Source organism: Theropithecus gelada, chromosome 4, assembly GCF_003255815.1.
Source record: "Theropithecus gelada isolate Dixy chromosome 4, Tgel_1.0, whole genome shotgun sequence".
NCBI lineage: Eukaryota > Metazoa > Chordata > Mammalia > Primates > Cercopithecidae > Theropithecus > Theropithecus gelada.
The window spans coordinates 29996313-30009413 of NC_037671.1; the positions used below are offsets into that span (position 1 = coordinate 29996313).

General features: G+C 45.1%; 1 non-coding gene across 1 annotated transcript; it reads right to left on the minus strand.

Moving 5' to 3' along the window:
- Positions 1–1809: 1809 nt before the first annotated feature.
- On the minus strand, positions 1810–1883 carry TRNAI-AAU. The gene has a single exon. It is a non-coding gene; the product is annotated as a tRNA-Ile (tRNA).
- Between the last annotated feature and the right edge of the window lie 11218 nt (positions 1884–13101).

A 13101-nucleotide genomic window follows, 5' to 3' on the forward strand; every position in this document is an offset into this window, starting at 1 on the left:
CATCAAACTAATACCAAAATGTCAGCAGGCCCCGCCATGTCCCTTATGGAGGCTCTAGGGGAGAATTCATTTTCAAACTCACTCAGGTCATCAGCAGCATTCAGTTCCGTGCAGCTGTAGGACTAAGATATCGGTTTACAGGTTGTTCGCAGTTCCTAGCAGATGCCTGAGTTCTCTGGCTGGTGGCTCCCTTCGTTTTCAAAGTCAGCAACTGCCTGTGGAATCCTTCTTATACTTAAATCTGTATATATCATCTAATATACAATGGACTAAGTAGTAGGTACTGTTTATTAATTCATTCTAAATTAACCTTTTTCAGTCGCTGACTTTGAGCTACTTACTGTTCTTGACGTGAAAAATGCAGCACCGGTCAAAACAGAGGGAGTCCCTTCTCTTTGTGGTTCACCCACTATGTCCTTGGCGCTGTTTTTGAGCCATTATTTACCTCATTATTTATCAATATTGTTAATGTCATTTTCATAGCAACCCATGTTTTCAAATAAGAGAAGGGTAAAAATATGTTGGGAGGATGAGGAGTGAAGGAAGAAATGTAAATGAGACACATGCCAGGCACACGGTGACCCACTGACCAGACTCCAAGAAAAGCACAGGACAGGAAGAGTGAGATGCTAAGCCTTAGAGTGGCCCCAGAGGCTCTGACCTTCCTATCTCCCACCATGTACTCCATTTTCATCAAATTTCAAACCTATCGCTTTTATGATATATGTTCAAAAATTGTTTAATGAATTGTAAATGACTTGGTAAGGGCCACATCATAAATGGTTTGGTATGGTCCACATCGAGAACGGCTGTCAAATATAAGCCAAAGGCTAACCACAGATCCATTTTAATGCTGAGCAGTTGTGGTTGCAAGCCTGGAGCTTGGCAGAAAGCAATGTCACAAGTCTGGCTTTTTCCCGCATAGACTGAACCCTCACCCTCAAAGCTACAAACACAACAATTTAACCAACTAAGCGATCAACTAGGGGAAGAATCAATATGATCTCTTTCAAAAGCTTAAAATATGTCAAAATAGTATCATCTCAGAAAGTTTTTTTTGCAAAATAATACAAGATATTATCGAATTCTTATTTTCCCCATTCCTAAAATCACCCACGCACCTCACTGAATTTCCTTTAAAAACTCTCCATCCTGGCCTGGCGCGGTGGCTCATGCCTGTAATCTCAGTACTTTGGGAGGCCAAGGCAGGAGGATGACCTGAGGTCAGGAGTTCAAGACCAGCCTGGTCAACATGGCGAAACCCCGTCTCTACTAAAATACAAAAATTAACCGGGCATGGGGGTGGTTAATCCCAGCTACTTGGGGGGCTGAGGCAGGAGAATTGCTTGAACCTGGGAGGTGGAGGTTGCAGTGAGCCAAAATTGTGCCACTGCACTCCAGTCTGGGCGTCAGAGCAAGACTCTGTCTCAAAAACAAACAAAACAAACAAACAAACAAAACCCTCCTCATCCTAACTGGTATCTTATTTCTTCAAAAGAACAGAAAACGTACAAATCTAATGCTTGTCTAGCTATTGCAACCACATTTACAAATGTATAGGCAGAACTCCGGAGTTGGATGTAAGACCGTAGTATACAAGCTAGGTGGGGTCGATTAAAAAAAAAAAAAAAAAAAAAAAAAAAGTGAAGTAAAGAAAAAAATTCCTGTCTAGTTAGTGCAACTACATTTATAAATGGATAGGCGAGGCTCTGGAGTTTGATGTAAAACCGAACTTTACAAGGAACATGTGGTCGGTTTAAAGTAAAAACGAAAAAGGAAGGGAGGGGAAAAAAAGAAAAAACAACCACGTGGCCCGTACGGGGGTCGAACCCGCGACCTTGGCGTTATTAGCACCACGCTCTAACCAGCTGAGCTAACCGGCCGCCTCGGTGTGATGATTTCTTCTTATGTTTACTTAAATCATATCCGATCCATTTTTTTTCTTTGTAACAGAAATGTTACTTTCCCTTTTATTAATAAAATACATTTTTTTAAGAAAAGGAGAACTCCTCCCTGGAGGCACACGTAAACCATTCTTTTTCAGGGAAAACAATCTCAAACCACTGATTCTGACTGGAGAAAACTCAGATTCAACGACCCCAAGCAGGGCTTCCTTCCCCTCACCAGGTGAAGGACTCAGAACAAACCAAAAAGCAACTCCAAGCTTGCGATCGCTGCCAGTTCCTCACGGAACCGACTGCAGAGCCGCCGCAGGTTCGGAGGACTTGGAGGGTGCTGATTCCTCTCTGCTCTTTGAGACCGTTCCAGCCAGGTGGGCTCCTCGGCCTCGGAATCTAGGAAAGTGCACTCTCGCCTCCTGGCCTCGCTGTGGTTCCGCAGTCACCAGGACCCGAAATTCACAGCTGTGCTTCCTAAGCTTGAAGCTCCACAAACGATAAAATCAGACTTGGCCCTGCAGTCCCGGGCGCCGGGCACTTGGTGAGTGCCGGGCTGGGATCGGCGTAAATGAAAGGACCAGCGGGACGGCTCTTTTATTCAAGAGTCTCTGATTCCTTACGTCTCGGGAAGATCAAGGGCCCCAAATCTAAGACAAGGGAAGTCACCATTATCTACACCCATGATAAACGCCGGTATCTGGGAGGAACTGAGCCCAAGGCTGGGTCAGGCAACTCAGCGTGTTTTCACAACTAAGTTCCTTTTCAATGACTCAACTTTCTGGTCATAAACTGTAAAAGTTGTACATCAATCCTACCCCCCCCCCCCCCCCCCCCCCCCCCAACTTCTTCTTTTTTTTTCGCAAATCCAGTTTTTACCGTATTTGCAAAAGTTTAAGTCTTAGCCAGTCGGGATCAGCTTAGATTGTGTGGTCCAACCCCAGCCAATAGGGGGAGGAGACAGAAACGGGAACTGCGTTAGGATTAAAAACTCCTTCCCTCCTTTGTTTGGTGTGCTCTTGCAATTGTAACAGGCAAGGAGCACCCTTCCGCAGAAGTAAAGGTGCCTTGCTGAGGAATCTTCCTTCTAAGTGCGAGTTTCTTATGGCTACACCGAGCACTTGTTTCCAGCAGATCTTAGGGACTCGTCCGGGATCCCATTCTCCTTCAAGAGGGGCTAGCGATTATCTTTCATGGGAAGACTGTCCCACTGCCTCGTTGTGGTGGCCCCAGGAGCGGAGGATCGAGTCCCACCCGAAGTGACGAATAAATCCAGACTCTTAGCAACGCGGGCAGTAGGGAGGATCCTTAAGAATTCTGTGAGACCAGTCTGGCCAATATGGTGAAACACCATCTTTACTGAAAATACAAAAATTAGCCGGGCGTGGTGGTACGCGCCCGTAGTCCCAGCTACTTGAGAGGCTGAGGCAGGAAAATCACTTGAACCCGGGAGGCAGAGGTTGCAGTGAGCCGAGATCATGCCACTGCACTCCAATCTAGGCGACAGAGCGAGACTCCGTCTCAAAATAAATAAATAAATAAATTAAATTAAATCAAAAGGATTCCATGGCAACCACAGGTAACACGTGCACAGACCAAGGTAAGAAAAGTCACTATTGGGGCGGCAAAGTATTCCTTGGTGGTCGGGGTCTCTGGAGGTTGAAAGTGTGTGAGTGAGACGCACCACTGGGCGAGTGCGGAGTCCAGACTTGGTTCTGTGGTCACCTCATAGGGCTTAGGGCGGTTTTCCAATCAGGGGATTCTACCTACCGGCCAAGAGGACCTAAAATTCCCACAAGGGAAGCAGCCAATAAGGACGAAGTGAGTGCTCAGGAGAGTGCAAGAAACCCCCAGTGGGAAACGGGGAGGTTGAGCCTCTAAGACACTGGAGTGCAAGAGATCTCTACTCTAATATTATAGATTAAGCCTCACCAACCTCCAGGATGGGAAATACCCCAAGTAAGAGAGAGACTCTAAAAGGCCAAGCAGACAATAAAATTCCCCTGACAGTCCCCTAGGCATTATGTTAAAATACTGGAAGGATAATGAAAGGACCAAACACGAGAAAAGACAGCAAATGATAAAGTACTGCTGTTTTATTTGGACTAAGGAACCCATCCTCAGACCTTCAGTCTTTTGGCCAAAGTTTGGGTCGGGCAAGGACTGGACATGCCAACTCCTGAGCCAGTATGTCAATGATAAAAGCCCAGTTTCTCAAGAGGAGATAGATTATGCTCTATGTTGGAGACAGGACCTGTCCTTCTCTACCCTCTAAAGGATGAAAAAGCAAGGCCAAACTCAAAACCCTCCAAAGACGACCTAGCTAAGTCATATTCTATATCCAAAGATACACGGGATCCTCTAGGCCACCTTGCCCCACCTACCCCTCCCCCCAAAACTCAACATCAGCCCTTCCTCCAGCTACCCCTCTGCCCCAAGCTGAAAACTCGGTCCCTCCCCCATATAACCCTTCCCCATGGGCCTTGACACCCCACACCCTGGCTGGACAGCCACTTGAACATGCCCCTCCCTTAGGAAAGCTCCAAGGGGAAATAAAACAATGCCAAAGGGATATTCAAAACTTTCCTTTTCTCTCTTCTTCAAAGAAGTCAGCTCCAACCTTTTTTCCCTTAAGGGAAGTACCACTAGGAGGAGTGAATATTGGCTTCGTAAATGCCCCCTTATCTGGTTCAGAGGTTAAAAATCTAAAAAGGGAATTCAAACCACTGTTAGATGACCCTTTTGGAGTCTCCGATCAAATTGACCAATTTCTGGGGCCACAACTGTATACCTGGGCTGAATTTAATGTCTATTCTAAGTATTCTCATCTCAGGAGAGGAAAGAACCATGATCCGCAAGGCCGCTATGATAGTCTGGGAGTGCAAGCACCCCCCTGGTCAGAATGTCCTTGCAGCAGAGCATAAATTCCTGGCCCAGAACCCTCAATGGGATAACAACAGTTCAGCTCACAGGGGAAACATGAGAGATCTCAGGGATATGATAATTAAGGGGATTCAGGAATCAGTTCTTCGAACCCAAAATATTTCCTGACCATTTAATGTACAGCAAGAGAAAGATGAAGGGCCCATGGGATTCTTAAACAGACTTAAGGAACAGATAAGAAAATATGCAGGTTTGGACATAGAGGACCCACTAGGACAAAGGATGTTAAAGCTCCACTTTGTCACCAATAGTTGGCTAGACACTATAAAGAAATTACAAAAGACAGAAAATTGGAAAGACCCTCCCATAGAGCAACTTTTAAGAGAGGTCCAAAAGGTATATGTACAGAGGGATGAGGAAAGGCAGAAGCAAAAGGCAAAAATTATACTGTCCACCCTACAACAGGGAACTTTCCAACAGGCATCCCAGGGAAATAGAACTTGTAAACCTTCTGAGTACTAGGCTGCCAGACCCTATAAAGGAAGCAAAGGGATGAAACTTGAGAATCAGGGAACCAGGAGGGAGAGAAGGAAAAACAGATGTTTCAGGTGTGGAAAGCCAGGACATTTTAAGAGGGAATGTCCTGAATGGGAGAGGGAAAAGAAAGTCCTTTCACTCATGACATTTGAAGAACAGTGGGCTCAGGGGCTCTACATCTTCCATCTTGAGTCCCACCAAGAGCCCTTGATAAATTTAACAGTGGGACCCAAATTGGAAATAGTCAGTTTTCTAGTCAATTAGGGAGCAGCTGGCTCCTGCCTATGTTTTCTCCCATCAGGTTTATCCTGTTCAGCAGAATACCTTCTGTCTCAGGAGTTAAAGGGGAAGGATTCAGAGCAAATATTCTAGAGGAAACCAAAGTCAAATATAAGAATAAGTTGGTTGCTACTAAGTTCTTGTTAATTCCTGAAGCAGGAACTAATTTATTAGGAAGGGACTTAACGTTAAAGTTAAGCATAGGCCTATATGTTAATCAAGGAAAACACCTTACTTCCTTAAACCTACTCACCACTTCAGAAGAAAGCCGCATCCATCCCAACATATGGTCGAAGGAAGGGAATCGAGGAAAGCTATGGGTTCCTCCAATTCATGTCAAATTAAAAACTCCTGGGGAAGTAGTGAAAAGAAAACAATACCCTATTCCCTTGGAAGCCAGGATAGGTTTAAAACCTGTAATTGAAAGCTTTGTCCACTATGGGCTCCTTGAACCCTGTATGCCCCCTTATAACACTCCAATATTGCCTGTAAGGAAGTGAGATGGGTCATACCAGCTAGTGCAAGACCTCCGGGCTATTTACCAAATAGTTCAGACCACCCACACTGTTGTTCCCAATCCTTACACCATTTTCAGTAGAATCCCGCACAACCACCAATGGTTCACGGTGATAGATTTAAAAGATGCCTTTTGGGCTCGCCCTTTAGCAGAGGACAGCAGGGACATATTTGCCTTTGAGTGGGAGGACCCTCACTCTGGTGAGGACCGATGGACAGTCTTGCCCCAAGGGTTCCCCAAATCAATATGATCAAATTTTAGAGCAAGTCCTAGAAAACTTCTCCCTGCCTTCATCCATATGCCTACTCAAATACGTAGATGTCCTGCTCATTTCAGGAGATAACAAGGATAAAGTAACAGCAATTTCAGTTAACTTCCTAAATTTCCTAAGGGGACAAGGATTATGGGTCTCAAAGAATAAACTCCAATTCATAGAACCTGAGGTAAAATATCTAGGACACCTAATCAGTAAAGGTGAATGAAAGATAGGACCCGAATGAATTGAAGGTATCGTATCTTTGCCTTTATCTGAAACAAAGCAGGAACTTAGGAAATTCTTAGGATTGGTTGGATATTGTCATCTGTGGATTGACTCTTATGCCTTAAAAACAAAGTCCCTATATCAAAAACTCACTCAAGAAGGACCAGACCCCCTCCTTTGGACCCCATCAGAGATCCAACAAGTAAAAGAATTAAAACACCTACTTGTAACTGCCCCTGTTCTAACCTTGCCCTCCTTAGAACAGCCATTCCACCTTTTTGTTAATGTAAGCAAAGGAGTGGCCTTAGGGGTACTCACCCAAAAACACGGAGGCCACCGGCAGCCCGCAGTCTTTCTGTCAAAAATCCTTGACCCGGGGATGGCCCGAATGTGTCTAATTCATAGCAGCAACTGCCTTGCTAACAGAAGAAAGCAGGAAAATTACCTTTGGGGAAAACCTCATCATAAATGCCCCTCATCAAGTCAGAACCATTCCTTTTTTTTTTTTTTTTTTTTTTTTTTTTGAGACGGAGTCCGGCTCTGTCGCCAGGCTGGAGTGCAGTGGCCAGATCTCAGCTCACTGCAAGCTCTGCCTCCCAGGTTCACGCCATTCTCCTGGCTCAGCCTCCTGAGTAGCTGGGACTACAGGAGCCCGCCACCTCGCCCGGCTAGTTTTTTGTATTTTTTTTTTAGTAGAGGTGGGGTTTCACCGTGTTAGCCAGGGTGGTCTCGATCTCCTGACCACGTGATCCGCCCGTCTCGGCCTCCCAAAGTGCTGGGATTACAGGCTTGAGCCACCGCGCCGGGCCAAGTCAGAACCATTCTTAATCAGAAGTCAGGGAGATGGCTTACTGACTCAAGGATTTTGAAATATGAAGCTATCTTATTAGAGGGAGATAACCTAACACTAACCACTGACAATTCACTCAACCCCGCTGCTTTCCTAACAGGAAATCCAAACCAGGAGGAACATGAGCATAATTGCTTAGATCCAATCAGTTTTCAAACTACAGTCAGACCACATCCAGGTGCAAAACCCCCTTCCAAACAGGGTGTCACCTCTTTATAGACATCTCCTCCCGGGTCATTGAAGGAAAAAGGCCCAATGGGTACTCCGTAGTTGATAGGGAAACCCTCACAGTGGCAGAGTCAGAAAGACTGCCAAATAAGTAGTCTGCCCAAACGTGTGAACTCTTTGCATTAAACCAAGCCTTAAAATCCCTGCAGAATCAGGAAGGAACTATTTACACTTACTCCAAGTATTCCTTAGGAGTAGTCCATACCTTTAGAAAAGATCTGGACTGAACGAGGCCTCATCAATAGTAAGGGCCAAGATTTGGTCCACAAAGAATTAATTATGCAAGTACTAGAAAATCTTCAGCTGCTGGAAGAGATTGCAGTTGTCCATGTCCCAGGACACCAAAATAACCCATCTTTTGAAAGCTGGGGAAATAACCTCACAGATTAAGTAGCGAAGCAAGCTGCCTCTTCCCAAGAGGCACCCATTTTCCATCTAACCCCTTGTCTTCCCCCTCCAGTTGTGATCTCCATCTTCTCCCTGACAGACCAAGAGAAACTTAAGAAAATAGGAGCTAAGGAAAGCCCAGAGGGGAAGTGGGTGTGAAAAGATGGAAGGGAAATGCTGTCTAAACCCCTCATGAGGGAAGTACTGTCACAGCTTCACCAAGGAACTCAATGGGATCCTCAAGCTGTGTGCAATGCAGTCCTTAGAGTCTATGGATGTGTAGGGACATATACCCTCACTAGGCAAGTGGCGAATGGTTGCAAGTGGTGGATGGTGCAGAAAAACTAATAAGCAAACCCTAAAGAGGCGACCTCCTGGGGGAAGAAACCCAAGGATGAGGCCGTTCCAAAGCATCCAAGCTGACTACACGGAAATGCTCCCAATAGGCTATCTTAAGTATTTACTAGTAATAGTTGACTATCTCACCCACTATTCCCAAGCACAACAACCAGTAATGCAGTCAAAGCCCTGTTGGAACATATCATACCCAGGTTTGGACTAATAAAGAACACTGATCTGGACAATGAAACCCACTTCACTGCACACATCATTAAGGGACTAACCCGAGTGCTAGGAATAAAATGGGAATATCATACTCCTTGGCACCCGCCCTCATCAGGGAGGGTTGAAAGAATGAATCAAACTCTAAAAAATCACCTAACCAAATTAATCTTGGAAACTCAGTTACCATGGACAAAATGCCTTTCCATTGCCTTACTAAGAATCTGAACTGCCCCTCGAAAAGATGTTGGCCTGTCCCCTTATGAAATGGTCTATAGGCTGCCTTATCTAAATTCCACTACTGACTACATTTGAAACAAAAGATCAGTTTCTCAAAAACTATATATTTGGTCTGTTTTCCACCCTTTCCTCCCTCAGGACTCAAGGCCTCCTAGCATAAACTCCACCCCTCGAATTCCCAGTTCACCAACACCAGCCTTATCAAAAGTTGGAAAGAGGGAAAGCTCGAACCAACCTGGGAGGGACCTTATCTAGTACTCCTAATGACTGAAACAGCAATCTGAATGGCTGAAAAGGGATGGACCCACCACACTCGAGTAAAAAAGACCCCACCCCTTGCAAAGTCATGGACTGTCGTTCGACAGTCCCCAAACTAACATTCAAAAGGGTTTAATCTGTCTTTTTCTTCTTCCCTTAGCTACCCAAGGATGTCTTATCATCAATGTAACCCAATTACCCTCCCCCGAAACGATTACATTTGATGCCTGTCTTGTCATGCCCAGCAGGGATCTCCAAAGTAAAAGACAGCTAGCCTCTTCTGAAAAGTACCTTTGTCCCTCCAGGATAGACTGTACTGCCTACAAAACTGACACTTGCACGAACGGGCATGAACCTGGCATTGGTGGTTTTGCTATACTTGGGGAGATGTTATATGGACTAGCAAGTGTCAGGGCTGGACCTCCTCAGAGGGTTGCACCACCCTAAAACCCTACCTCCACTTCACCAAAGGAACCACCCCCTCTAATTGCCAATCTCACCATTGCAACCCAGTACTTATCTCTATTAAGACCCCTACCTCCACCAACCCTACACCCACTTTAGAGCGCTTTTACGGCCTAGGAGCAGATGTCATTGGAAAGGACCCTATAGGCTTCTTTGAAATGTGCTTTGCTCCTCCTTCTCCATCTTCCACCATTACCCCCTCCCACACATTCGAACCATTTCTCGCTTCATGCCGAATGACAAAACCAAAGTAGCTATAGTAGACGTCAAGGACTTGAAGCAAACCCTAGCCATAGAAACCAGGTATCAAGATATGAATGCCTGGCTGGAATGGATTAAATATTCCATTTGCATTCTAAATAAAAGTGATTGTTACACTTGTGCAACGGGCAGGCCATGAAACCCAAATTGTTCCCTTCCCACTCGGATGGGCCAACCAACCAGGAATGGATTGTATGGTAGGTCTCTTCCAGCACCCCACAGCCTGGGGAAACAAGTCATGCACCATCTTTCACTACTTTTCCCAAAGATAAAGAGCCCTATGGAACAGCCCCCAAGGGCCCTTCAATCTCCAGCTCTCAATGCCAATTTTACCTTGTGTCTCTCACGGCAAGGGAAACATTTGACATTCCTTGGAAACCTGACGGGATGCAGTGGGCCTAAACTTTTTCAAGAACTAACCACTCAGTCAGCCCCAGTCTATCCCTGAGCAGATGTGTAGGACCTAGTCTATCCCTGAGCAGTATTGTGGGGGACCAACATTGAGTACACTGCCAAGCAACTGGAGCAGCACTTGCGCTCTGATCCAATTAGCCATTCCTTTCACCTTGGCATTTCATCAACCAGACAGGAAGCAAGTAACCCGAAGAAAAAGAGAAGCCCCTTTTTATTCTTTGACCTGCATGTTACATAGAGAGTATCGGGGTCCCACAGGGGGTACCAAATGAATTCAAAGCTTAAAACCAAATAGCCACCAGATTTGAGCCTATCTTATTCTGGTGGTCCACTATTAACAAAAATGTAGAGTGGATAAATTATGTATACTACAATCAACAGCAATTTGTTAATTATACCAGAGATGCCATAAAAGAAATAGCTGAACAGTTAGGCCCTACCAGCCAGATGGCCTGGGAAACTAGAATAACCCTTGACATGATATTACCTGAAAAGGGCAGAGTCCGAGTCATGATCGGGGTCCAGTGTTGTACTTTTATTCCTAATAATACAGCCCCCAGCAGGACAATCACAGAAGCCTTACAAGGCCTTACCACCCTAGCAAGTGAATTAGCAGAAAACTCTGGAATAGATGACCCCTTTATGGGCCTGATGGAAAGGTGGTTTGGAAAATGGAAGGGACTCATGACCTCAATCTTTACCTTCCTCGCAATTGTCACAGATGTTCTCATCCTTGTGGACTGCTGTATCATACCTTGTATTCATGGGTTAACCCAAAGGCTCATAGAAGCAGCTCTCACAAAAACCTCCCCCACTTCTCCCCCTCTGTACTCAGATAAGCTCTTGCTCCTAGATAATCAAGAAGAACAAAAAAAAACAAATCCTGCTGAAGAAATTCGAAGAGGAAGAACTGTAAACGGAAGAGGGGAAATGGTTGGGACAAACAAGTTCCTCTTCAAAGACTCAACTTTCTGGTCATAAGTTGTAAAAGTTGTAAATCAGTCCTACCCACTGCCGCCCCCCCCCCCCCCCCGCCCCGCACCTCTTCTTTTTATAAATTGCGGGTTTACCCTATTTGGAAAAGTTTAAGTTTTAGCCAATCAGGATCAGCTTTGATTGTGCAGTCCAACCCCAGCCAATAGGGGAAGGACACAGAAACAGGAACTGCATTAACATTACAAACTCCTTCCCTCCCTTGTTCAGTGTGCTCTTGTGATTGTAACAGGCCCAAGCAGCACCCTTCTACAGAAGTAAAGGTGCCTTGCTAAGGAATTTTCTGTCTAAGCGTGGGTTTCTTTGGGCTACAATGAGCACTTGTTTCCAACGATAGGGAGGAGGTGGTAAATATCTGACCTTGCAAGGGTTCTCCTCAGGCAAGGGCCTGATCCACCCGCCCACAGTGGTAAACCCAGAGAGGGGCCAGTAGAGCCCCTGAGTCACCCCGTGCCTGCTGTCTTGTGGACCCTACAACTCTCCCATTTCTTTTCTACTTTTCTACTCCCTTGATTCATCTGAAGTTATTGACTCATTTACTCTCCCTCTCTCTCTCTCTGTTTATATACACATATGCGTCTCAGACTTGAAGGATATTTTTTCCCTTTTTTTGTTTTGTTTTTGAGAAAGGAGAGCTATATCTTTCAATGAGCCAGGTCAACTATTTACTTATTTTTGTTATGTAACTTGTAAATTTTGTTTTTAATTTAAGGATAGGCACAAGATTGACTGGGCGCAGTGGCTTATGCCTGTAATCCCAGCACTTTGGGAGTCTGTGGCAGGCAGATCACGAGGTCAGGAGATTGAGACCATCCTGGCCAACATTGTGAAACCCTGTCTCTACTAAAATACAAAAAAAATTAGCCAAGCGTGGTGGCACACGCTCATAGTCCCAGCTACTCAGGAGGCTGAGGCAGGAGAACAGTGTGAACCTGAGAAGCCGAGGTTGCAGTGAACTGAGATCGCACCACTGCATTCCAGCCTGGGCAACAGAACAAGACTCCATCTCAAACAAACAAACAAAAACAAAAACAAAAAGACAGGCACAAGATCATGTTTCTTATCTTTAGCACACTTCATTAACTTTGTTTCTGCATCTACCATGTGAAATAGTAGTTGTCTTTATTTGCTTTGTTGACTAGTAGAAATCTGATGGAAGGTGAGTGGTAAAACCAAAATTATTATTTTTTTACTACAGTACTTCTCAGTAGTATCTTCTCTTCTCTTTGTGCTTTAATGCCCCTCCTCCAGCTTTCTAAACCCTGAGAGATCGAGCTCTGCTTACCCACCAGAGTGTCAGCTGTTTGGGTTGCTGGACAATCTCTTGAAGGTCTGTTGGGAAAAACTTATGGGGTACCTGCATAAACTGGCAATAAAAATATGGGACAATAATTGTGGAAAGTCACAAGAGGCCTCTGAAGAGGAAAGCCTTCCTATCACCATTAAGTTCCCATGCTCTGAGCACAACCTGCTCTCTTATCTATAAACACTGTGTTGAAGGAGAAAGACACTCCTTTGAAGCACTGGAATGTAGACAGACGTGCAGGCTCCTAGTTAAGCCTGCTCCCACTAGCTACTCTCTGATAAGTTAAAGATATGCTGTTTGAGCACAAAGGAGATTCATTTAAACCGTTATTGCTATAGGTTACGCTTATAACACACTGCCTCCCTTTCGCCATTTCACCCTAAATGTCTGCTTTTTAGATCTAAGTGATTGTACTCAATAAATAAGTGTAGAGACCAGAGCCTGGTGCCTTTTGCGGCCTCCATTTTGCAGTTGGTCCCCTGGCCCCCACTCTTTACCTGTCTCTTCTCATTCCTTTGTCACCACCGGACTTTAGGTACCCTACAG